At 45.9% G+C, this 23819-nt stretch overlaps 1 protein-coding gene across 8 annotated transcripts in view; it reads left to right on the top strand.

Annotated features, from left to right (window-relative positions):
* BMAL1 (basic helix-loop-helix ARNT like 1) overlaps positions 1–23819 on the top strand; it is a 104326-nt gene that overhangs the window by 7475 nt on the left and 73032 nt on the right. For 5 of the 8 annotated variants that reach the window (XM_060303490.1, XM_060303488.2, XM_060303485.2 and 2 more), the window contains exon 2: positions 23337–23409. The exons of 2 other annotated variants lie outside the window; for them this stretch is intronic. The gene's annotated coding sequence lies outside the window, so the exon portion shown is untranslated. Of the gene's footprint in view, positions 1–19519; positions 19590–23336; positions 23410–23819 lie in introns of those variants that run through there. One more of the 8 variants, XM_030831441.3, reaches the window with a different exon arrangement.

The raw sequence follows: 23819 nt of genomic DNA, 5'->3' as shown, positions 1-23819 counted from the left end.
CCTCCCTGTAACCCTTAGCTCAGTGCCAACAGCCCTGTAAATACTTGCACTCAAAATTGGAGCATTTGCCCTTGGTTATACATTGTACAAAAAGCAGTTTACCGTATCCTGCTGAGAAGGCTTTTAATAAAACATTATATTGCACATAAACAAATTAAGGGTTTGAAGGATTTTCTCATAAATATACTCCTAGCATGTATCACCAACTATTACTGTTTTTGTTTTGTTTTGTTTTGTTTTGTTTTTTTGTGGTACGCGGGCCTCTCGCTGTTGTGGCCTCTCCCGTTGCGGAGCACAGGCTCCGGACGCGCAGCCTCAGCGGCCATGGCTCACGGGCCCAGCCGCTCCGCGGCCTGTGGGATCCTCCCGGACCGGGGCACGAACCCGCGTCCCCTGCATCGGCAGGCGGACTCTCAACCACTGCGCCACCAGGGAAGCCCTATTACTGTTTTAATTATGTCTAGTGCAGAGCTTCAAACTTCAGAATTCTGTTTTATATGCACAGCCATCTTAAAAACAGATTTTGTTTCAAAAGTTCATTTGTAAGGCAGTTGATGGAAACTTGGGATAAATTTTTCTATAGAATAAAATGAACTAAATGGTGGTTTGGATCCCAGGCAAGCCCACAAAAGCCGTTTAGTGCTGACTCTAGCTGAAACCATACTATTTAGTACTAAAGTGTTATCAGCATTAATTAAGCCTTCTGAAGCTAGACCCCCATCTATATAGCATTAAAGGTCATTTACTACTAGCGTTAATGGGACCCATTTACCTAAGTCACTTCTCCTACTATTTTTCTAGTCTGACAAAAAGGTTTATAAAAGGGATTTTTGCCTTTGTGCCTTTAAGATTTCATTTCATGTGTTATAAATGAGACAGTGGTGTGGAGAGTGGGGAAAACTGTGGGCTGGGAGCTGGGAGAGGCCTGGGCTCCAGTCTTTGCCAGCCACTGACTTGCTGAGTAACTTTGAGTAAGTTGCGCTCATTGAACTTTGATTTCTCAGGTCCTTCTTGGCTATAAAATCCTGTTTTCTCAATGTCACGGGAAAACATGCATGTATTTCATTGTTCAAACCTGCCCTCCAGTAGCTACCTCCACTTTCGTTTTGAAGAAGTAGGTGGCACACAAACAATGAGGAACTCAAGAAGTTCCCATGTGTGGTACCCAACAGTTATGCCTTCGATATGAACCTTGATTTTAATCTGCTATCTCTCTTGACGAGTTGAAAGAAATTTTGTCCTAGAACTTTTGGTCCAGATAAGATTCCTGTGTTCTTCCTCAACTTATCTTCCATGTAATTATGTAAATCATTTTTTCTTTTTAACTCTTAGGGATAAAAATGGTGACTCTGGTTTGTTGCTTTTGAAATATACTTATAAGTGCCCTTAGGGAATGGAACGAGTTTGCAGGAGAGAGCAGAGCTGAAGGAGTGTGGGATCAAAAACAATTTTAAATGTTAAATGCAAAGCTATTTTCAGTATCCTGCTGGAGGAAAAAAAAAAATTTTTTTTTTTTTTTGAGGCTTTAGATTAGAAGAGGTTCCTGCTCCAAAGGAGAAGAGCTTCAGGTTTTGCAGTAGTGAAAACTACCCGATCCTTTACCTACCACCCCTCCCTTCCTGCTCTCCCACCTCTGAGTTGTTTTTGGCCTCAAGAGCCACATTTGCTATTTGAGAGGTTTGATATTTAAGCAATGCTAGTCTCAGAGCTCAGCTGGGACTTAGGGTGTTAGAGGCTTAGAGTTCAGCTGTCTTAGGGTGCAGAGTGCTACATGGCGAACTTCCCCAGTAGATTCTAGAATGAGGGAAGCCTCATTGGGAGTGACAGTGCACTTTGAGCTCTGCCTCTGTTTGATTACTTGTGAATAGTATGTTTCATTTTTTTCTTTTTCCGTTACTTGAAGGCATAACAAGAGGAGTTGGTGCAAGAAGTTGTTGCTCTGCGGATTTCACTTGGGAGCTAGAGGGTGGCATTATACCCAGCGTTCCTCCTTAGATCCTGGAATACTGGCAGGAATTTTGTCTGTTTTTTTTCTCTGCTGTATCCCCAGCAACTAAGACAGTGTCTGCACAGAGTAGTCAACAAATTGTTGCTGAGTGAGTGAGTTCAGCTTGGGAAAACCTCAGCTTTCCCACCCTAACAGTATATAGGCTCATGTGCTTGGTCTTGCAGTGTACTTTGGATTTTAGGATACTGTTTCCTTTTGTCACCTGTGTTTTTCTTATTCTTCAGGTTGGCCAGATATCAGTATCTTTTATTGATGATCAGGACTTAGCTGGCCATGGATGTCCCTGCCCTGCTGATGTTTATCTTTATGTTATCTTTAATTGGCTCCAAAGTACAGCAAATCAATAGCTGAACCACATCAACTAAAAGAAAACCTACTGCATATTTCTTTGGGTGTAGTACTATACATTTCTTTATTCAGTCAACAAATACCTGAAGGGCAATATACCAGGCACCATGGAGACCCAGAGGAAGAACAGAAATAGTTGTTGTGGCCAAGGAGCCTGCAGTTTTATCTGCAGATGGATAAACCAAGGCCACATATAATGTCAATAAAGTGGTCTAGATGATCTATAACTGCTACAGGAATTCAGAGACTAGAGAGTTCTTTGTGAGTTGCCATGTGAGGGAGGAGGCTTCATGGAAGTGATCAGATTTAATCCAGACTTTTTAAGGATGTGTAGAATTTTGATTCACAGAAAAGGGTAGCACAGGTATTTCCAGGGAGCAAGTGGGTGGGAACACATCATAATTAAAAGCACAGAGGTAGGAATGACCAGCTTGTATTCAGGGACACAGCCTTGCCTAGAATGGAGGGTTCTTCATTTCAGACGATAATAATTGCTAATATATAGAGAGTTCTTATGATGTCCTTAGCACTTCATATATATTACCTGATTTAATGCCTACAAAACCCCATGAAGTAGGTACAATTATTAGCATCATTTTAGAAATGAGGAAATTGAAGCATAGAGTTATCCAGTAACCTGCCTAAGGTCACATAGCTAAGAAGCAGTGGATCCAGGTGTAAAAACCAAGCCATGGAGACTCTTGACCAGTGGAATCCTTTGTCTCCCACTGTCCTCCAGATGCAGGATTTGGGCTTGGCTGGGGGTTTTAGAGTCATGAGCTGGAAGTGGACAAGACTCTATTTAGTCCACTCCTTAGTTTTGTAGAAGAAACTCAGCAACGTTAAGTGGCAAGTCAAAGTTTACCTAGTGAGGTAGAGAGTGGTAAAAACCACTGAAGTTGTTTTATTATGATTATGATTTTAGTGATGTGAAATGATTCTCCCTAAAGCATTAGTCCAGTATGAATGTTCCAGCTGGATTGGAGCAGAGGGACTAACCGCAGCAGAGACCTGATATGAGGCTACTAGCTGAATCCAGACAGAGATTCATCTCAGCGGAGCCAGAACTGGGAATTGTCAGTTATGTTAATCGGCATGGCTGTTTTCAGTTGCCCTTCAGAATTCTAGAGTGTGGGGAACATCTGCTTGTGTGAGTGGCTTTTAAGTATGTGAATCTGCACTGTACTGTGACCGAGACACCTTGATTAATGAATTCTTGAGAAGCAAAGCACCATTATGGAAGTCAAATGTTTAAAAACAAATACCCACATTTTCCAGAAAGGTTCCCTAATTGGGAACCGGATAAACTGCATTCTAGACTGTTTCTGCTACTTACGCACCAGATAGTTTAAGCCAAATAACTTAATGTCTCAAACTGTGGCTGATGCCTTGTCTGTGGAACAGGTATAACAATTCCTGTCCAGCCCCTTACAGTGTGGTTTTGATGCTGAAGTGAGATAAGGAAAGAGTAGGGATTTGGGAAGCGGTAAAGTTGCTCCCTGGTTGTAGGGAGTAGCAGCCGTGGTGTTAATAGTGAAGGTGTACTAGCCTTTCAGGGAGAGCCCGGAGGGCACCGAGGTTGTTCCCCTGCCTCCAGGGTGTGTTTAGGGATGTGGCGCTGTCCACCAAATGGGTGCTGACTAGCCTCATTTTGCTGGTGTAGGGCCGTGTTTTAAAGATGATATATTGCACCCTGAGAGATGGGGGGCCAGCCTCGGCATAGATAGAAAAGTTAGACACAGACATCCTAGTTAATCTCTTCTCCTCTGTGCACACCTCTCAGGCTAGTGATGGACAGCTATGAACCAGAAAAACAAGTGTCAGAATCTAGCCAGCTGGCCAGCTGGGCATTCTTAGATGTTTCACCTATCCTGGGGCAATAGGAAGAAGTCCAGAAGAACCTTGATTAGTTTGGGGAATTAGTGGGTGATTCAGCATGCTGTCCAGGTAATACTTGGTTATAAAGCTTGTAGCAAAGTCTTGATATGAAGGACTATAGATTTGCCAAATCTTAATTACTGTTAGTATTGCATGATGTACTTATTATTCATAATAATAATTATAGCAGTACTTAACCTTCGAGCATTTACCATTCTGCCGAGAACTATGCTAAGTGCTCACATGACTTTTCCCATTTAGTACTCACAATAGCCCTGTGGGGTGGGCACTGTCAGTCCCACTTTCTAGTTAGGGAGACTGAGACCCAGTGCCTTTGATGGTACACAGTGAGTGGAAAAGCCATGATTCAAACCCAGGACAGTCTCACTCCAGAGCCTGCACTCTTACCCGACGCATTCTTCTTCCTCCCTTTTCCTGGGACCCAAAAATGCTTTCTGAATCTGGTTTTGAGGTTTCTGACAGCACAGTGGGTCTTTGGAAGGCATTTTTGGTTGATAGTGGCCATGTCTCTCCCTCCTTCATGGCCATGGCTGACATCTAGCAGCTCTTGCCGGCTTCCCTGTGGCTTGTGAGCAAATGGATGGCAAGGATGAATGCAGCAGATTGACTAACTCTTGCCAGCCAGTGCCTATGGGGGGATTTTAAAGAGGGAAAGAGAGGACTACGAAAGAATTGCTCTGGGTCAGTTTTTCAAAAAGTGGCTGGGTAGTTGGTAGTCTGCTCCATTTTCACGTTGATGCTCATCAAAATCTCACAAAAGCCTTTCCCGAGGTCACGGTCATGATAACAATGCCATCCACCTTTCATGTGTGATTTACAAAGTAGTTTTTACATGTATTGTCTTGTCTAGTCTTCACCACAGCCTTATGAGGAGAGGAGTTATCAAGACACATTTTGCAGGCTAGAAATACCTAGAGAATTTAAACTACAGTCCAGGGTCCCAAAGCTAGTCAGTGGCAGAGTCAGGCTTAAACACCACTTTTCTGACAACTTCTACTTTCTTCCCAAGTTCCTCTTTGCTTACTCTGTTGAAGATGTTCTTAAGTGTTCTGATTTACTATATTCAGAGGTCAGCAGGAATTATTGAAGTGAAGTGCTACAAACTACACTGTTACTGAATCAGAATAAATGAAAGGTCATGTGATTGGTTACTGTGTTAGGTTTAATTGATTTGCACCTACTTTTGATGGTACAGAACATACAAAGATCTTCTGCGGTATATTATTGGACCAGCAGCCCTTCTAGCTTTAAAAGTCCCAAGGCTTTAATAGATGCTAAAACATGGAGTTTATGTAATTTCTTTAAAAAGTTGACCATCGAGTTCTTGGTTGGGAACACAAGCTCTTATTATCACATTGTTTCCATGGAGAAATGAGCCTTGATTCACATGATTTCAGCTCTTGGTGCCTTTTCTAGGAATGGAGTAAACTGCTGTAGGAGAGAGAACTGGTGGTGTTACCACTTAGAGCTGTCTCCCCTCCTGTTACTATAGGAGGCTGGTTTGCTTTTCTGGGCCCTCTCAATTTTCCTGTGACCTGAACATAAATCATCTTGGAGATCCTGTTAATTTCATTTTTGAAAAGTTTTCCATGAAATAAACCTGAATGGAATACTTTCTTATATAGTTTTGAACATCCCCTTTAAGGTATTTAATTGGCGACAAGGGGCTTTGCTAAGAGAATGTAGAACTGGTCTCACTCAAGCTTCTTGTATTAGATGGGACACAGAGCAAATTCCTATATTAGGGAGCTCCACAGACACATTGGCTGAAATTGGGTGGAAGCTGATTTCTTTCTCATGTACCAGTTTAGAGTAGATAAGGGTCCAGGCCTTCTGTCTTCAACATGAAGACAGTGGCTTCCACCAAGTGGCTTCCACTTGGCGGTTGAAGGTGGAAGCTTCAGTTTTTACTGTCTCCCAGGGGAAAGGATCAGGGAGTAATACATGCAGTAATTTTAAGGGCAAGACCTGGAAGTAGCACATTCTTTTATCCCATTGGCCAGAACTTAGTCCTATGGCTACATTTAGCTGCAAAGGAAGCTGGGAAATATCTTCAGTTGGGAGGCCGTGAGTCCAGCAAAATCTGTTTTTCAGGGTGGAAAGGAGACTGAACACTGGGGGAGGCTAGCAGTGTGCTACACTGTAGAAGGGGGTAAATAGGATCTGAAACTCTTGCCAGGAAAGCTGGGAAGATGCCTGAGTCCAGGGTCAGAATTTAAGAAGGCTTCCAGAAACCAGGACACGTGCAGCCATCTAGAAGTCAGGGCAACTCATTGCTCAGAAACTAGGCACTGGATGAAGAGTCAGAAAACCTAGATTTGAGTCTAGCTCTTCCATGTCATAACCTGGGGTAAAATACTCCAATGAATGTTTGCCTTATCATCTAGAATATGGGAACAATGGCGATGACCTTTCTGTCTCCCAGGCTTAGTGTGAGGATAATGGATGGGGAAGTGCTCTGCAAACTGCAGCTCCGTGGAAGTGGGCACAGCGTCTGTGTTATTCAGTGTTGTTCACCTTTGTGTCCAGAGCACCCAGCCCAGTGCCTGACATGGACACGTTTGTTGAATGAAGTGTGAACTATTATGAGAGGTGAAAAAAAAATGCCTTGTGCTAAGGAGCTCTTGATCCTGGATAGTCTTCTCTGCTAGGTGGAAAGGTTCTTCTACTCTCCACTGGCCAAGGCCTTGGGCCTACATGTAAAACCACGTGCCCCACCAGGATGCAGGCAGACATCAGGGCAGCTCCCAGCCGGGTAGCACATGACACACATGTCCTTGGCAAGGCGATTTGCTTACTCCACAGTTGAGGTCACAGAATACAACAAAACTGGAGATAAGACTTTCGCTTGGATGTCATGGTCCGTGAATGTGAACTGATCATCTTTAAATGGTTTGGTTCACCTGCAGATTGGAAGATAAAACTTTCCCAAGACCATTAAGACTTGATTTTTTGCTTCAAAACAATAAGATACAGTTATAAAATTCTTCTGTTGATTTGAAAAATGTGTGGCTTGTTCAAAATATATTTCTTGAAAATATGATATAGGTAAGAGGATACAAAGATGAGTTTAATCCTTCTATCTTATGGGCCATTTTTGTCTCAGCTGTAGTGATTTTTTTTCTTTTGCTAAGGAAATGGGTGTTCAGTGGAATAATCACTTTTTTTTTTTAACTTCATGAAGGGTTTCTTTTATTCATTTTGTTATTTAATTTGTTTATTCACTAAGGGTAAACTTCTTTCTTGGAAACCAATGGAGTGCTTTTAAGTGAACTTTACTGGAAGAGGGCAGGAACTGAAATTATATTCACGGTGTGCACTCAACTCTTAAAATTTCATTAATAGAAGGAGGGAAATGCACCAGTGTTATCAGTGGTTCTCATCTTGTGGAGTTAGAGGTGATTTTCATTCTCATCTTCTTCTCTGCGGTTTCCTATTTTTCAACAATGAGCATGTATTACTTTTATAATCATAAAAGGCCAGTTAAAAATTAGTCCCACAAATTAATACTCTCCAGCCAAATCAAGAGTCTTTATTTTTGGCAACCTGGCCTGGGTTTCAAACCATCATGTTAACTCAGACCTCTCCAAATTATTTTCTGACTGAGGCATTTAGGAACTTGTTATAAAGAGGATGTTTTCCTTTTGGAAGTTAACATAGAAAGCTAAATGTTTATAATGTGTTAGGAAAGATGTCCTGAGTAATGCTCCTCCTGGAATTTGACTAGCCTTTATTACAGTCACTTAAGGAAATGAATTTTGCAGGTTTCCCCTTCGCTGTGTGACTTGTTTTCCTTTATCCTGTATTCCTGTGTCCCTCAGGTACCTCTGGCTCTATTACCCTGGGATTGCGTGACCCTGTCCTTTGTTTTCTCAGGACCCTTCCAGTTCTAGTGTCCCCTCCATCTGTTCATGACAGGGCAGGGCAGGCTGAGGCACAGCTCTTCGAGATGACTGCTTGGTGTTTGAAGCCAGGCAGTCTCCGAGCCATGCATTCATTTGCTATGATCCTGCAATGTGGCAGCCACTGTTCTAGATGCTGGCTGGGGGCACAGCGATGAGCAAGGCAGGCCTGGCCTCTGCTCCCATGGAGCTTTCATTCTGGTGGGAGAGAGAAGCAGTCCACGGAGAAATAAATGATAAAGACAATTACAGATTGTAAGAGTGGCCCCAGAGGTGGTTACATGCGCCCATTTGTAGTGGAGCAGGGGGACCAGAGTTGGAAAGCTTCCAAGGCCTGGCTCCTGCTATGTCCTCGGTACTTTCTGGCGCAGAGGGGTGAGATCAAGGAGACCTCTGAGCTGCTTCTCCCATTCAGTCAGCCTGGGCCAGCCGGGATCTACAGGTGGAGAAAGTAAAAGCTGAAGGCATGAGCCAGGGGCCGGCTCTCTTGGTCCCTCCACCTGCCCATCTCTGGACTGCCCAAGGTGCATGTCTATGTTTTCCAAACAGTGATGAGCCAGTTTGCACATAGGGGTCTGGATTTGTGCATGCCACAACTTTGTCTAAAGATAAGCTTATATTCTCTCCCTAATTTCCAACTTTTAATGAGGACCAGCTTCTCATTGTCCCTCCAGTGGGACATTGGGCTGTCACCTTCGGGCAACTAGTTTTCATTAGCTTCACCCTGCTTCCCCATCACCCAGCCACCCCCAGTCCTTTCGCTTGTGCCCGAGTCTGACCTTTGCATGTATTTGGAAGAATTCACTGAGCTGTTGCCCTTTCTGAAAGTCTTGATGACCAGCTCTCACAGGACCTTTTTGCCTCACTTATCTGCTTGGCTTTTGACTGCCCAGAAAAGCTTGGAGTTGGTCAAATAAAAGTAATTTTCCTGAACTCCCTTGTTGAGCCTTCTTTTATTTTATACTTCTCTGTCAGACTAGGACTCAGCCATTCATCCTGCTCTTCATGTCTCCTCTCTCCGAGAACCGGGACAGACAGGCCCCTCACCCCCATGGAGACTCAGCCCCCTTCCTCTACAGATATTACGACTGCTTCTCTGACCCTTCTCCTCCCATCTTCCTGCTCAAAGAGCAAAGCCTTTGAAGCTTGCCACGTACCGGTTTGATGCAGTATAGGAAAACTTGAAGTTATCTGCCTCCTGAAGGGGTCTGGGGACTCACTTGGCTTCCAGAGCTCCCCCCACCCCTCTCCCACCCACAAACTGTGCCGTTTAACCAGAGAACAAGTCATTCATGCAGTGATCATTTAACACTCCTACCAGGGCCTGCTTGGGAGGCTCTCTGTTACTAAATTCGGTTTTCTTGGGTGGGTGGGTGGGGGAGAGCTTGTTACTATTTTCATTCTTTCGGTGTTGTTACCATTCCTGTAAAAATATATCTGCATACATGCAAGTGTATGTGTGTATGTTTATGTATCTCCTTCTGCTTATAACAAAGGCTTTGGAAGGAGTTGACCCTCAGAGAGCCTGGGTTTAAACCATGGGAGTGGTAGTGATCCTTGGGAAATAAATCCTTTTGTTCCAAATAGTCGCCAGCTCACATTTGGTAAAGTTTTGTTTCAGCCTTAATTTCATAGTTTTCCCTAGTTTCTGAGATAACTTTGGTCCACTGTATTTAGCCTCCAGAAGAGAATAGTCATTGGCTCCACCCCTTAAATTCACAGACTTGGTGAGGAAGGCCTTTCATTGGCTGCCTAGTGCCTATGACTCTGTCCAGCTCATGCAGCTCTTAGACATCGTCCCCACAGAGAGTGCTGTCCAGAGCTTTGGAAACTCAGAGGGACAAGGCACCTGTTACAGTCTTTCCAGCCCAAGCATATCTGCAGACCTCCTTTTCCTTGGCCACAACGTGGTAAAGTGTGTCCAGGTTGCTCTGGAGTAAGCAATTTTATTTAAAAAAATTTAATCTGAAAGTTGCCCCAAGGTTGTCTGAATGCTGCCCTCTCTCCTCGTGTATTTTGACTGGTTAATATGGTGTCCTGGCCACACCTGCTGAGGAGGGATGGAAGAGGTGGCCCTTCCCCCTGTTTTGAGACAGGATGGCCTGGATGAGGCTGCAGGGATGAGGGAGTCATCCATTCACTCAGCATCACTTGAGGGTCTACTGGTCACCTGGCATGAAGGGAAGCCACTGGAGTGTTGAGAGCAAGAAATAATATCTGATCTATGTTTTTTAAGGACTCTTCTGGCTGCCTGTGGACTGAGGTGGGGATGACAAGCGTGGAGAGGGAGCTGGGTTAGGCGGTGGTGGTTCTGGTCCAGGGAGCAGTGCTGGCTTGGACACTGCTAGCAGGCTTCTGTGTGAGAGTGGCCAGGGCACAGACAGGCCTTCGCTGACTGCCCTTGCCGTTTTCCCCAAGTGTGCAAGCCCTGCCAATCTCCTGTTCTATGACTGATGCTATTCATTCCACCTGGAATGTACTCATCCCCTGCTTCCCAGTCCTGGCCGATCTGCCACTGCCTAGCTGAGTACCTTGGGCAAGTTACCAAATCTCTCTTGAGCCTAATCTCTTCATCTATGAAAGAGTGATCATTGAACCATCCTCGTGGGATTGTGAGGATAATACGATACATAGTTGAGTGTGATTATTGCAATAGCCTCCGAAGCAGTTTTCTGCTTCCAACCTTGCCTCCTTACTCTGTGCTCTCTGCCCAGTGATCCTGTGCAGAGGGGCTCAGCTCAGGTCATGCCTCCAGTTCAGAACCCTCTTGACAGTGGCTTCTTGTCTCACTCAGAGGAAAAGCCTTCTCCTGGCCCACATGGCTTCCCAGTACTTCTCTGACCTCATCTCCCACCCCAGGGCCTGGTGAGGATTTGAGCAGACTGGGTTCTGCGTAGCGCACTGTGGTGCATGTGAGCGGCGCCCTCCTGAGCTGTGCAGTGCACAACTTGTGCGGCTGTCTGCACTGACCCTGCCTGCCCCTCTCTCGCTTCACTCCAGCCACCCTGGAATCCTTGCTGTTCTTCAAACACGCCAGGCGTGCTTCCTGTCCAAGCTCTTTCCACTGGCTGCCCCTCTGCCTCAAATGCTCTTCCCCCAGATATCTGGATGGCTTGTTCATGCAGCTTCTCCAGGTCTTCTCTCTAATGTCACCTGGTTTAAAGTTGTACTACCCAGCCCACTGCCCCACCCCCACGTTCCCTGTCTCCCTTTCTTGCTTTACTTTTCTTCTTAGTGCTTACTGCCATCTAACATACAATACATTTTACTTATTTATCTGGTTTATTGTCTTCTTTCAGTAGTTCTGAGGGCAGAAACGCGTGTTTATTTTGTTCACTGCTCTATCCGGAGTGCCTAAAACAGTGCCTGACAGGTAGTAGGGGTCCGTAATGAATAAGTGCATGAGTTTGCAGTAGAGCAAGCGAAGTGCTCCGTGCGGTGCTCAGCAGACAGTCAGCACCCAGTACATGCTGGCGACTCTTCTGCTTCTTGTTGTTGTTGATGACCCCTCAGGGACCGTTCGGCTTTCTCTGAGCCCTTCCCCAGCCCCTTCTCTGTTGAATTGAATCCTGGCTGCCTCTCTTCCTTGCTGTTCTTCCCTCTGTGCCTTCTCTCTCTGGGTGACATTTGTCACGCTGCATTAGAGAGGCTTATCTCACTCTTTTCTCTTTGAGTTTGAATTCCTGCAACAACTGGTGCATTTGGATTTGTGTCTTTGTGCCCTGTGCCCACTGGTTGGCACGTAGTAGGAGCCCAGGAAGTGCTCATTGCAGGCAGCTGTGGTAGGTGGGATGCTCTCGAATCCATCAGGACCCTTACTAGCTGTCCCGGGTCCAGCATCACTGCCTAATGTTTGCACCCCATCCCAAGGCGGATCAAGGGAGAGTTTGACAACCACTTAAATGATGGAATGTCTAATGGTGTATTTAGAGCAGGTTTGGGAGAAAAGAGGGCCTCCTGTGCATAGTCCTTTGGATGGCAGTGTCTGGGTGACCTGCTTGTTCCATATTTGAGAGCCTGGCCCTTTGGCTACTTAGCCCACGAAGGATTGGGGTCATTCAGTGGAGACAATGTGAGCAACACCAATGTGTTTGGAGGAGGCCTGGGAAAATGAGAGAAAGCTTGAGCTGGCGCTTAGGGGCTTTGGGGTAGGGGAGGAGAGCATGGCTTCTGGAGGTGGCATAAGGGACGAGAGGGCAGCCCCTGGCCAGCCTGGGGAGGGGTGTGGGTGCCTTAGGAGGCCTGATTAGGTAGATGGTGTGGGCCCCTTGAGGGAGGACCTTACATGCCAGACCGGAAGTTTGGCCTCTTGTATTGGCAGGAGGTGTCTAGACTGGGGATTCTGGTAGGGGTATGGGTAGGAATCAAGGGGGACGGGAGATGTGGGGAGGAGCTCTGGAGTCTTTTTCTCCTGTCCAGAGATGGAGTTGTCTTGTGGAACCCACAGGTGGCACAGCAGTGCCGGAGGTCATGCCTTTAGGGACCAACATTGACGCCCACAAGGGCAGTGAGCTTCATCTGAACCCACAAAGTACAGGAGGCTGAGGGGTTAGAGGCAGGGGTTTGGCATGGACTGGGGTACAAGAGGGGGCTTTTTCTCTTTGGGGGCAACTGTTGGTACCCTGGGGTCCCTGGGATCTTCCTGCCCTGCTCTGGTTGGTTCACCTGTTCATAAGCCACTGCATCTCTGTCAGCAGCTGGGTGCCGACACTTTGTGCAGGGCCAGTCTGCCTCGTCTGTCAGTCTTGTATCAGGTTGCTCTACGGAAAAGCTTTAAACCCAGAGACTGGCAGACTCAGATTCAAGTGTCAGCTCAGCCCCTAACTCTCTGTGTGGCCTTGGCCAAGATACTTGTTCTCACTGGGGCTCACTTTCTTTATCTGCCAGGCTATCAGCAAACAAGCGAAATCCCTGTGTTCTAGGCTAGAGCCCCTTAAATCCCTCCTGCCTTGGGGCGGGATTAGCCTCAGAGGCTTAGGAAGGGCCGAGCCCTCCAGTGGGAGCCTGGTGGCAACACTGTGGAAAGGCCAAGGCTTGACTTTAAGTATCTTAGGGGTTTGAAAATTGTTTTCTCACCCAGAGATTGATTCATTCTGCAATGGAAGGGTTCTCTTCTCCATTCCCCTTGCTTGCTTTGGGATAGAATTCCTGAAATGACCTTGGCTTTGGGGTGCCTTTCCTATCTCCCATTCTGTACTCCTAAGTAGGGTCCCTGCCCCATGCCCAGGCTTCACATTTTCCTACCCCCAGCCCCTCTGGCCCTGTTCACTGAGATTTTCTCTCAGCTCTCCCCTAATTTTCCTTGCTTCTTACTTCTAACCTGCGACCTAATCTGCCCAGCGGGGGCAGCCTCAGTGGCACAAACACATACCCCTACACATTGCATCCCCTTTCCTCTTAAGATGATATCCTCAGCGTGTTTCCATGTGGCTCCCTCGTTTTCAGCATGCTTCTTTAAGATGGCTGCATAACTATCAAGGGAATGCCCTCAATAAGACGTGAGCTTGTTATGGGGCATTTAGATTACTTCTAATTTTTGCTCTTTCAGCTCATGCTGCATTAAGCCGTCTTTGTGTATTACAGAATCACTTCATTAGTTTGGCATTTATCTAGCTAATGGCAATGGCCCAAGATTAGATGGAGAATCAGAATTTTTTTTCCCAAGAAGAATGAGGATATATTCAAATTTTACTTTAAATGCTAGGAAGGTCTTTGTCGTGTTTTCCATGAATGAAGAAGCAGGCTAACAGTAATGTGAAACTAGATGTAAGTGAAAGGCTGTGTATTTACAAGTAATACATGGCTTGTTTGTTCTTAAGTGTGGAGGTGAGCCCAGTACATTCTCTTAAGGAGTAATCTACCTGCTCAAATTGAGGAATTATGTGTCCCTATATCTTTGGCACTTTATTTAAAACAATAACAAAATAAAATGAACAATGATCTCTTCTTAAGGATGTTTTTAAGAAGTAGCCTAAAACAAAAAGTAAATAGGATTTTTGAGGGAAGAAAACATGTCTCCCTAAGACAGAGTGAGCCTGTCAGGAATACTCTTAGAAGTGGAAGCAGGTTGCAAACTTGCCAAAAGGTTGGCTTTTTCTTGGCCATTAGGAAATGGCTAGAATGAAACTGAGAAACAAATATGACTGACTTGGTCCCCTGTATTCTTTTTTTTTTTTTTTTTTTGGCTGCATTGGGTCTTCGTTGCTGCACGTGGGCTTTCTCTAGTTGCGGTGAGCTGGGGCTACTCTTCGTTGCAGTGTGCAGTCTTCTCATTGTGGTGGCTTCTCTTGTTGTGGAGCACAGGCTCTAGGCATGCGGGCTTCAGTAGTTGTGGCTCGCGGGCTCTAGAGCACAGGCTCAGTAGTTGTGGCGCATGGGTTTAGTTGCTCCACGGCATGTGGGATCTTTCTGGACCAGGGCTCGAACCCATGTCCCCTGCATTGGCAGGTGGATTCTTAACTACTGTGCCACCAGGGAAGTTCCCCCTGTATTCTTTTTAACCTGAAATCTGTGTTGGCTTTGGGGTGATGGGGGAGGCTTCCCCTGTCCTGCTGATCTGTTGTTGTTTTAGTCTCTGTAGATTGTTATGTAGACCCAGGCTTTAGGCTCTGCATTTCAGCTTAACCCAGCAAATGTTGACTGAGTCTTTACAGTGTATAAGGTTACAGGGGATAAAAATTTGGGGAAAAAAACCCAATGCACCACTGTTTCTGAGGAGTTCATGAACTGGGAGTGGGAAGGTAAGACACATCTAAAATTAATGATTATTCAAGCGAGATTAGGAAGAGGGCCCTGGGAGAAGTCCGCCCCACCCTGTTAGAGAAGGGAGGTATTCCATCTCATTGGACAGCTGGGGTGAGGGAATATAGAAAGGTGTTAAAGAGTGGTTGCTTTTGTCAGCACCTTAAGGCCTGGCTGAGATAGACATTCACAGGAAAAGTGAAAGGCCTGAGTAGAGGAAGCGGAGGTAGAAGGACATGGTGTATGTTTGGGGTTTGGCTGAAACAATGGGCTCATGTAATAGTGGTCATAGCTAGCACATTATGGAGTGTATCAGGTGCGAGGCATGGTTCTAAGACCTTTATCTATATTAGCTCATTTTATCCCTGCAGTGACCCAAGTGAGGTCTTCTATAATTGTCTCCATTTTACAGATGAAGAAATAGACATAAAACAATTTATTATCTGTCCAAGACCATAGTGCTGTACAGCTAAGATCAGACCCAGTTGGTCTGGCTCCAGAATATCTGCTTCTAACCACCAAGCTGTCCTGCCTCCAATATAGGGGAAGAACAGGCACTAGAACCAGAAAGGTGGGTAGACATCCTATCGTAGAGGCTTGGGGTACCAATGTTTAGAGGTGCAGAGGTGGAAGAGGGGGCCAGAGACAGAGATGAGAGGGATCGCAGTGGTGGGTATGGGGGAGTTTGTGAGAGCTGTGAGGGGCCACAGGAAGAAGGAGTTTCAAAAAGGGGGTTTGTCAACAAGGCCCAGCACTGCAGAGAGTTCCAGGAGGTGAGATCTGAGAGCAGGTCTGAGCCAGTGAAAGCTGAGAGGGCCTGGGAGAGGGGTTGGTCAGGCTGCAGACACAAAGGGCAATGGAAGGGTTCTGCAGGGTTCTGCAGGGTTCTGACTGAGGTGCTGCTCACTCCAGGATGCTGTGTATTTTGAAGATGGTGAAGCAGGTGCAGACATTGGCTATGATTGTCTGTGTCCTCTTGTCAGTAGAAAGACGAGAGCATGACAGAGAAGGGCAGGTGAGAGCTGGCACTGCTAATTTGGCAAACTCAGTGGCTTTTCTGCAGCCTAATGATTTCTGAAAGCTATTTGCTATGCTCAGGCACAAGTGTGACTGCCTCATCTGAATGCTGTAGCGATCACTGTTTTTCCTGGAAAATTGGGCCCATGTAGGCTCTGTGTGTCGTTTATTTGAGTTCCATTTTTATAGCCTTATTACCTTGTCCTCATGATGCAAGAGGCCTCTCTTTTCTGGAGCTTTGCTGTGAAAATTGTTTCTTAAAAGGCACAAAGTGATCTCTCATCATTGGGGTTGTGCTCTCTCCAGAGCAGTGCTTTTCTGCAGACTTTTCATCACCCCTGACACCAGTTGTCATGTTTTTCTGATCGTTTGCAATTTACTGAGAACTTTTAGGCTGCTCTTGAATTTCACTACCTAGGTATTTGCCACGATTTCTTCTAGAAGAGTTTGTGCATGTAAATAATCCATTCAGTTTCTTCCTCTCTGCTAGGTGTCCCTACCAGTGACTTGGCCAGCACCTGACACCCAGTCTTGTCCTCTGGCCTTGAGTTGACAGTGCTGGTAATTAGCGTGTATGGAGCCTGAGCTGTTTCCAGGCACTATACTGAAAGATTTATGTTCATGATCTTAATTATTCCCAGTCCCTATAAAGAAGGCACTGTTACCCCCATTTTACAGTTGAAGGAAATGAGTCTTACAGAGGGAGAGTAACTTGCCCCAGGTCACACAGGTAGTAAATGGCAGAGTGGGCCTCCACTCCAAGGCCTTTCTGACCTTGGAGCCCATGTAGTCCATTCATTCATTCATTTATTCATTTATTCATTCATTCAACAACACATGATTGTCTACAACATTCCAAGCACTGTTCTAGACCCAGGGGATATGACAAAAAAAAGCAAAAATTCCTGCCTTCAGCTTACATTCAAATTTGGGGAGGTAGAGAAAAAAATAATAAATAAAATATACAGTACGCTATATGGTAATAAGGACTGTGGAGAAAAAGAAAGCAAGGCAGTCAGCTAAGAAGCGTTGGGAGCATTTTAAATAGAGCAATCAAAGAAGGCCTCATTGAGAAGGAGACCAAATTGTTAGGTTGAATAGCAAACAGCCCCCCAAATCTCAGCATATCAACCCAAGAGAACTTTTATTTCTCATATAGAAAAGTTCCAATGTGGCTGCTCCTGGTTAAGCAGGCATCCTTCCTGGTGGTTATTGAGGGACCCACACTTCTTCTATCTTGTGGCTCTGCCCTCTTCAAGGCCCTCAGATTCCTTTCCATTCAGCTGGAGGGTGAGGAAAAAGAGAGAGGACTTTGTGGGGAGGTTTTTGTGGGCCAGTCTGGAAGAAGCATGCATCCCTCCCACCCAGAACTCAGTCACACTCAGTGTACTCCTAACTGCAAGGAGGGCTGGGAAATGTAGTCCAGCCATATGCTCACAAGGTAAAAAAAAAAAGGGTTTTGGTGAACTCATAGTGTAGTGGTGAATGAGGGGAAGAAGTGAGTCGTGGGTTTAACTGGGATAGAGCATTAGGCATGGGAACAGCAAGTAAAGGTGGCTAAGGTGGCTGGAGTGGAGCGAGGAGAAGATGAGGACATGGTGGAAAGTGAAGGCAGGGAAGTGAAGGGGGCCAGGCCATTAAGGTCATTGTCAGGACTTGGTTGCATTGTGAGTGACTGATCTGAGTTGCATCATGAAAGGCTCACCCTGACTACTGTGTTGAGGGAGGACTCAGGGAGAGAAGTCGAGTCTGTTGCCGTTCGTTACCCAGTGAGTGGTGAGAGCAGCCAGGTCCCGAGTGGTGGTGATGGTGGAGGTGCGGAGAAGTGGTTGGATTTGAGATCTGTTCTGAAAGTGGAACAACAGGTTTTGCTGCGGGGTTGGTGGTGGTGTGTGACAGAAAGAAAGGAATCGGGATAGTTCTGAGATTCTTGGCTTTTGCTTAATGACTATTAGACTCACTTTCTACCCACAGAAGTAAAAAGAGGGGGAAAGTTTTTGAAAAAAGATATCTGGATGCCCTCTGGGCCCTGATGTATCTCGCGTAGCCTCTTCTCCTCCACAGTACTTTCTTTAGCACAGATGGGCAATTCTTTTCCACAACTGAGCTTTCAGACAGAGGGAGGACATCTGTAGCTCCTCCCAGCACAGAGCCTGGATGGAACAACTTTGGCAATGGTCTCACATCATTGCCTGGGATCTTTGGACTGAGTCTTGGGGCCCCTTGGACTGATGTGGAAGGGACCCAGTGTCCCCCTGGGTAACCAAGAGATACCTGCAGAGGCCACTTCCAATCCATGCTGTGTGTAATGTAAGAATATAAGTGTGTTTGGGAGTGGAAGCGGAAGCAGTTTTCCTGGTTCTTACTTGGCAATCATGACCTGCCAAGGCAGAAATGAGAGATGGAATTTTTTAGTAGATGGTGCTCCCATTAGGAGCATAAGGGGAAGAAAGTCTATCTTAAACAGAGCAGGGTACGAGCTGTGGCAGCAAATATTGCATGCCTACTAGGTGCTGGGCACTGGCTGGGTATTTTGGTTTCATTGGAGAGGGAAACAAATGTACTGTTCCTGCCCTCCTGACAGAGTAGACCCATGTGGCTAGATCATACAGTGATTTGCTGGAAGAAATTATATTTACACCTGAGTGTTTCTTTCATTTTCTTTTTTTTCTTTTCTTTTTTTAGTGATTGTGAATGGTACTGTATTTTTAATTTCAGTGTCCACATGTTCATTGCTAGTATACAGAAAAACAATTGAGTTTTTATTTTGTATCCTACATCCTAGATAAACTCACTAATTAGTTGCAGGCTTTTTTTTTTTGTATATTCCACAGGATTTTCTATCTAGACAATCACATAATCTACAAATACAGATGATTTCTTCCTTTCCAATCTGTTTTATTTCCGTTTGTTGCCTCTTGTGCTGGCTCTTTGCTGAGTAAGAGTGGGCAGCATTGCCTATTCCTAATCCTGGGGGGCAGCATTCAGTCTTTCACCATTAAGTGTATGGTTAGCTGTAGATGATTTTTGCACATGTCATTTGCACTTTGTTGTATGGGTGTGGGTGGGACCATGGGGTTTTCTGTGGTGTTTGGCTGATATAGGGCAGTTACTATCTAAAAGTTGTCTATCTTGCTCGAGGCAGCAAGCTTTTGTTGGAGCCTTTTTCGTCTGTGCTTGTTGGCATCTCCAGGTTCTTCCGTTCCAAGTGAGGCAAAAAGAAAATGCAGGCCACTCACCATGGTGTCCTTCCTCCAGGCCTGAGGCCCCTCACTGGTCTGCCTTCTTCACTCCGCCTTTCAGAGTCCTCTCTTGTTTGTTTTACATATCACGTGCAGGGGTTTTTGTTGTGCACAGCAGGTGGAATAGGGAAAGGTGTGTCTACCGCATCCTCCTGGAAGTGGAAGTGGTTGGGAGAAATTAGAGGATTGGGTTGAAGCCAGTGTGTGAAGGGCCTTCACGCCAGGGGTTTGACTCTGTAGGTGGCAGGAGGGATGTTGGAGGTTCAACTCTGCAGCAGTGTGGAGGGATGGGGAGGGGAGTGGCAGAGAGACCCGGAGGCTGGTGCCTGGGCCCAGGGAGGTGAGGATGCATTTCTGGACTGCGACAGCAGACGTGGGGCAGAAAGGAAGAAGGGAGAGTCCATGCGGGCCACAAGGAAGTCCGAGGACCAGGTGAGTCTGAGGTTTCTAGCTTGGGCAACTAGCTAGGAGATTGGGGAGCTAGGGGAGTGGTGTAAGTGTAACAGAGTAGGTATATTCTAGGCCTTTTAGAGCATGACCGGAAGATTGGACTAACTGTGCTTCCCTTCAGGGCCGGCTCCGCAGAGAAAGCCTGGCTGCTGTGTAAAACCCAAGGAGCACACATTCTGGGCAGAGGAAACATTGTGGGGAAAGGCACAGATACAGGAAACGTCATGGCGGGCCTGTTGGGACTCCAGCTAGCTGAGGCATAAGTGGGTAGTTCTTGGTTCCATAACTGGGAAGGGTGCTGTAGGAGTTCACAAAAGCAAGAGGTTCTGGAATGGGAGTTGACGCTGCTGGTGGTCTCTCTGGCACCTTACATTCTTTGTGTGTTGACATCAGTCTTTCCTACTGCAGACAGGCCACCCTCCCTGGGGGGCACCACTGCTGACAGCTCCCGCTTACCAATTCCAGTGAAGGGAGAACTCCTTTCTCTGCATCCATATATTGATCCTAGAGAAAGGCTATGGTTGGCCCAGCTTGGGCGATGTGCTTATCCTTTTTGACCTATTACTGTTGCAGGGAGTAGACTAATCTGAGCCGGATGGTTTACCCACCCCCATTAGATCAAGCCAGGCCTTTTTTTTTTTTTTTTTGGCCACACTGCATGGCTTGCAGGATCTCAGTTCCCCGACCAGGGATTGAACCCGGGCCATGGCAGTGAAAGCTCGGAATCCTAACCACTAGGCCACCAGGGGGCTCGCAAGCAAGGACTTTTAAGGAAGAAGGCAGAAGAAAAGCATCTACGGAAGATAGAAAAGAATATTTACTATGGTTCACTGTATAATATCTTCTGAAGAATTTATAGTATGGCAATGTAGGAACTCTTTGGAGAGTTTTAAAGCAGGGGACTTGATCAAATTTAGGTTTTCTTAAAATTATCACTGTGTAAAGTTGTAGTTGGAAATAAGTAAATGAGGAGAGCTGGGGAGACTGGTAGAGAGGCTGCTGCTGTAGTTCTGGGGAGAACAGATGAGACCTGAGCTAATTCAAGTCTTTGGATCCTTATGTCATTTGGACTTCACCCTCCAGCCACAGCGTCGAGGGGTTGAGGAGGGGGACAGAGTCTGGAGACAATTAGGCAAATAGGGCGTGGTGAACAGCTGGAGGGGGCAGGGGGTGCTTCAGGAGGACTCACCACCAGCACCAACTGTTCCCTGAGAGGCTAGCTTTCTCTTTGGAAACTAGTCATTAAGTGGTGGCAGACTTGACATATCTTTCTTATTGCTTCTTAAGAAATGTGGGTGTTACTGGCTTCTTGTGGTGTCCTAACTGGAAAAGGAAGCTGATTGATTCTACTTTTCTCCCTTTAAAAAGTTTCTTTTCTTTAAGGAATCAGATAATAGGAGGGTCAGGACTGCCAGTCGAGAAATAGATGGTTGAGAGGAAGACGCAGGCCTGAAGGCCCTGCCTCCCCCATCGCTGCCCCAGGGCCTGCAGGTCTGCTCTGGAAACATTTATCCTTTTGGCGTTGTCCTTGCTGGGAAGGCTTGCAAGAATTTTAAGCAAAGAAATGACATAATCTGATTTATGTTGTAACAGATTCCCTCCTGTATTGAGAATAGGCTATGGGTGGAAGTGGGAGTGACACCAAAAATAGAAGCAGGGAAAGCAGGGACACCAATTAGGAGGCTATTGCAATAATCTAGGCTGGTAATGGTGGAGGAGGTGAGAAATGGTCACACTGTGAATATATTTTGAAGGTAAAAACCAGAGGATTGGATAGAGAATAAGAGAGAAAGAGACGAGACAAGACGAGAAGGACTCCGAATCTTTGGCCTGGGCAACTGGAAGACCATGGCCTTAAACTGAGATGGATAAGATTCTGGAGGAGCAGGTCTGGGGGAAGATCAGGGGTCTGTGTGAGACGTGTCAAGTTTGAGACATGGAACACATCTCACACAGACCTCCTGTCCACTTGACATCTTACCTGAAACAGGCAGTAGGATATATTAGCCAGGAGTCCAGAGGTGAGGTCTGCACTTGGAGAGAAATCTGGGCATCCTCAGCCTATAGGTAATATGAGACTAGGTGAGATCACCCAGGGGGTGATTGAAGGAATACAGAGAAGACAGGAGAACCAGGACCGAGCCCTGGGGCACTCTTACATTAAGAGGTGGGGAGATGAGGAAGAACCAGCAAAGGGAAAGAACAGCCAGTGAGGTAGATGGAAAACCCAGAGTGCTAGCCTGGAAGCCAAGTGAAGAGAGTGGTCAAACAAGAGGGCTTGATTCACTGGTAGCAAAAGCTGTAAGAGGAGGACTCAGACTCACCCTTTGGATCTAACAACATGGAGGAGAAGCTAAATGCGTGCTTTTGGACCCAAACTTAGCCTTTCAAATAAGTCATAGTTCCCGCCTTGAAGGAGAATACAGGTGTGCAAAAAAGGGTCATTTAAGATTGATTGAAACAAGTCTGAGAAAGATGTGAAGATAGTATCGTGGGAGCCCAGCAGAAACAGACAGTACTTCTGGCTTTTGTGGGGAGGGTTGAGGTCAGATTAATTCATGTCTTCATTCGTTCAATGATTCATTCATTCATTCCACAAAAACTTTTTGAGTGCCATGGACTGAGAGGAAGGGAGAAGGTAGAGTTGTTGTTTAAGGGGTATAAAGGTTCAGTTTTGCAGATGAAAAAAAAGTTCTGGAGATGACTGGTAGTAGTTGCACAACAGTGTGAATGTGTGTAATACCACTGAACTGCACACTTAAAAATGGCTAAGCTTGTAAATTTTGTTATGTGTGTTTTACCACCACATACGCACACACACACAAAATCAGAAAGGAAAAAAAAATCTTATTGAGCCCCACCATGACCTTGGTTGGGAATATGATGTTGAAATGGAAGTCATTTCAGTAGAGGGAGATCATGTGGAGAGAAGGGGAGGAAGACATCCAGCTGGAAGGAATGCTGAGAGAAGGGTCTGGGCACCAGTCCTATCTGTCTAGATTGAAGCATCCGCTGGGGGAGATCACAGGAGCTGAGGCTGCAGACTCAGGCTGAGCCAGTTGCTGCAGGCCTGGCAGCCTGGCTGTGGAGTTGGGCTTGCCTTCTTGGGCTCTGGGAGCCTCTAAAGGTTTCTGCCCATGGGAGTGTCATTCCAGAGATGTGCATTTAGAAGCTTAATCTCATTAATCCTTCCTGTTAAACCCGTTGCCTATTAAAAGCAGTGGGATTGAAGCATGCATTTCTCTGATGAAAATTGCGGCCTAGCAGAATTTTAGATGCCTGGGCATGTGTTCATGAATTGAGTAGGTTATTTTTCCACCCATTTTACAAATATTTATTGAGGACTGTCTAAATGCCCGTAGTATTCTAGGCACTGGAGGTAAGGGAAGGGGTGAATTTCTCAGATCGCTTCTCTTGATAAGCCTACAGTCTAGGGACTCCATTCCCAAATAAGAAATTATGCTACATTGTACCGCATGTTACCATAAATGTCTCACCGAGGTTCCATGGGAGCCGAGAGGAGGGTGCCTGGCCTGTCAGGGACACTGGGATGGCTTCCAGGGAAAGGCTGTCCAGTGGATTTGAAGGATGAGCAGTATTTTCTAGGCAGAGAAGCAGAGATAGACATCCTGGGAGGACAGTAAATCAAAACTTATTGGGGTTGTAAATTTAAAGAAAACATGTAAATATTCTCTTTTAAAGTTAAACTCTTATTTCATTGGCTTTTAGGTGGTGCTGGCTAGAGTGCATGCTTTTGGACCCAAGCTTAACTTTTCAAATGTGGAATGCTAGGCCTTCATTGGTAAGTTTGTTTGATGCCTTCTTACCAAATTATGCTGTCAAGGATTGGTATTTGGAATGAAGGGCAAGGTAGTTATCATTGGTGCTGCTCTGTGAAGGGTACCAAGCCTGGACCCTAGAGAAGCCTACAGTATAGGTGGAAAAGATCCACAGGAGAAGTGGATCCCACTGTAGGTTTCTGCAGTAGGTGCAGAGGGAGAAGCCAGAGGAGAAACACCCAGGGGTGCAAGGGATGGACGCAGCTGGCCTCACAGAGAGGTGCAGCTTTGGCTGCATTTTGAAGGATGGACCAGTCCGGGGGGGAGTGAAATAAGCTTTTCAGGCTTGAGAAGGTGGGTGTAAGATGTAAAGAAAGTGGGCTCAGCAGAAGACCCACAGGAACAAAAACTTCATCCAAAGGAGTGGTGAGTA

The sequence above is a fragment of the Globicephala melas genome, chromosome 8 (genome assembly GCF_963455315.2).
Source record: "Globicephala melas chromosome 8, mGloMel1.2, whole genome shotgun sequence".
NCBI lineage: Eukaryota > Metazoa > Chordata > Mammalia > Artiodactyla > Delphinidae > Globicephala > Globicephala melas.
Note: the sequence above shows the minus strand (reverse complement) of the source record. Positions and strands in the feature narration are given on the sequence as shown.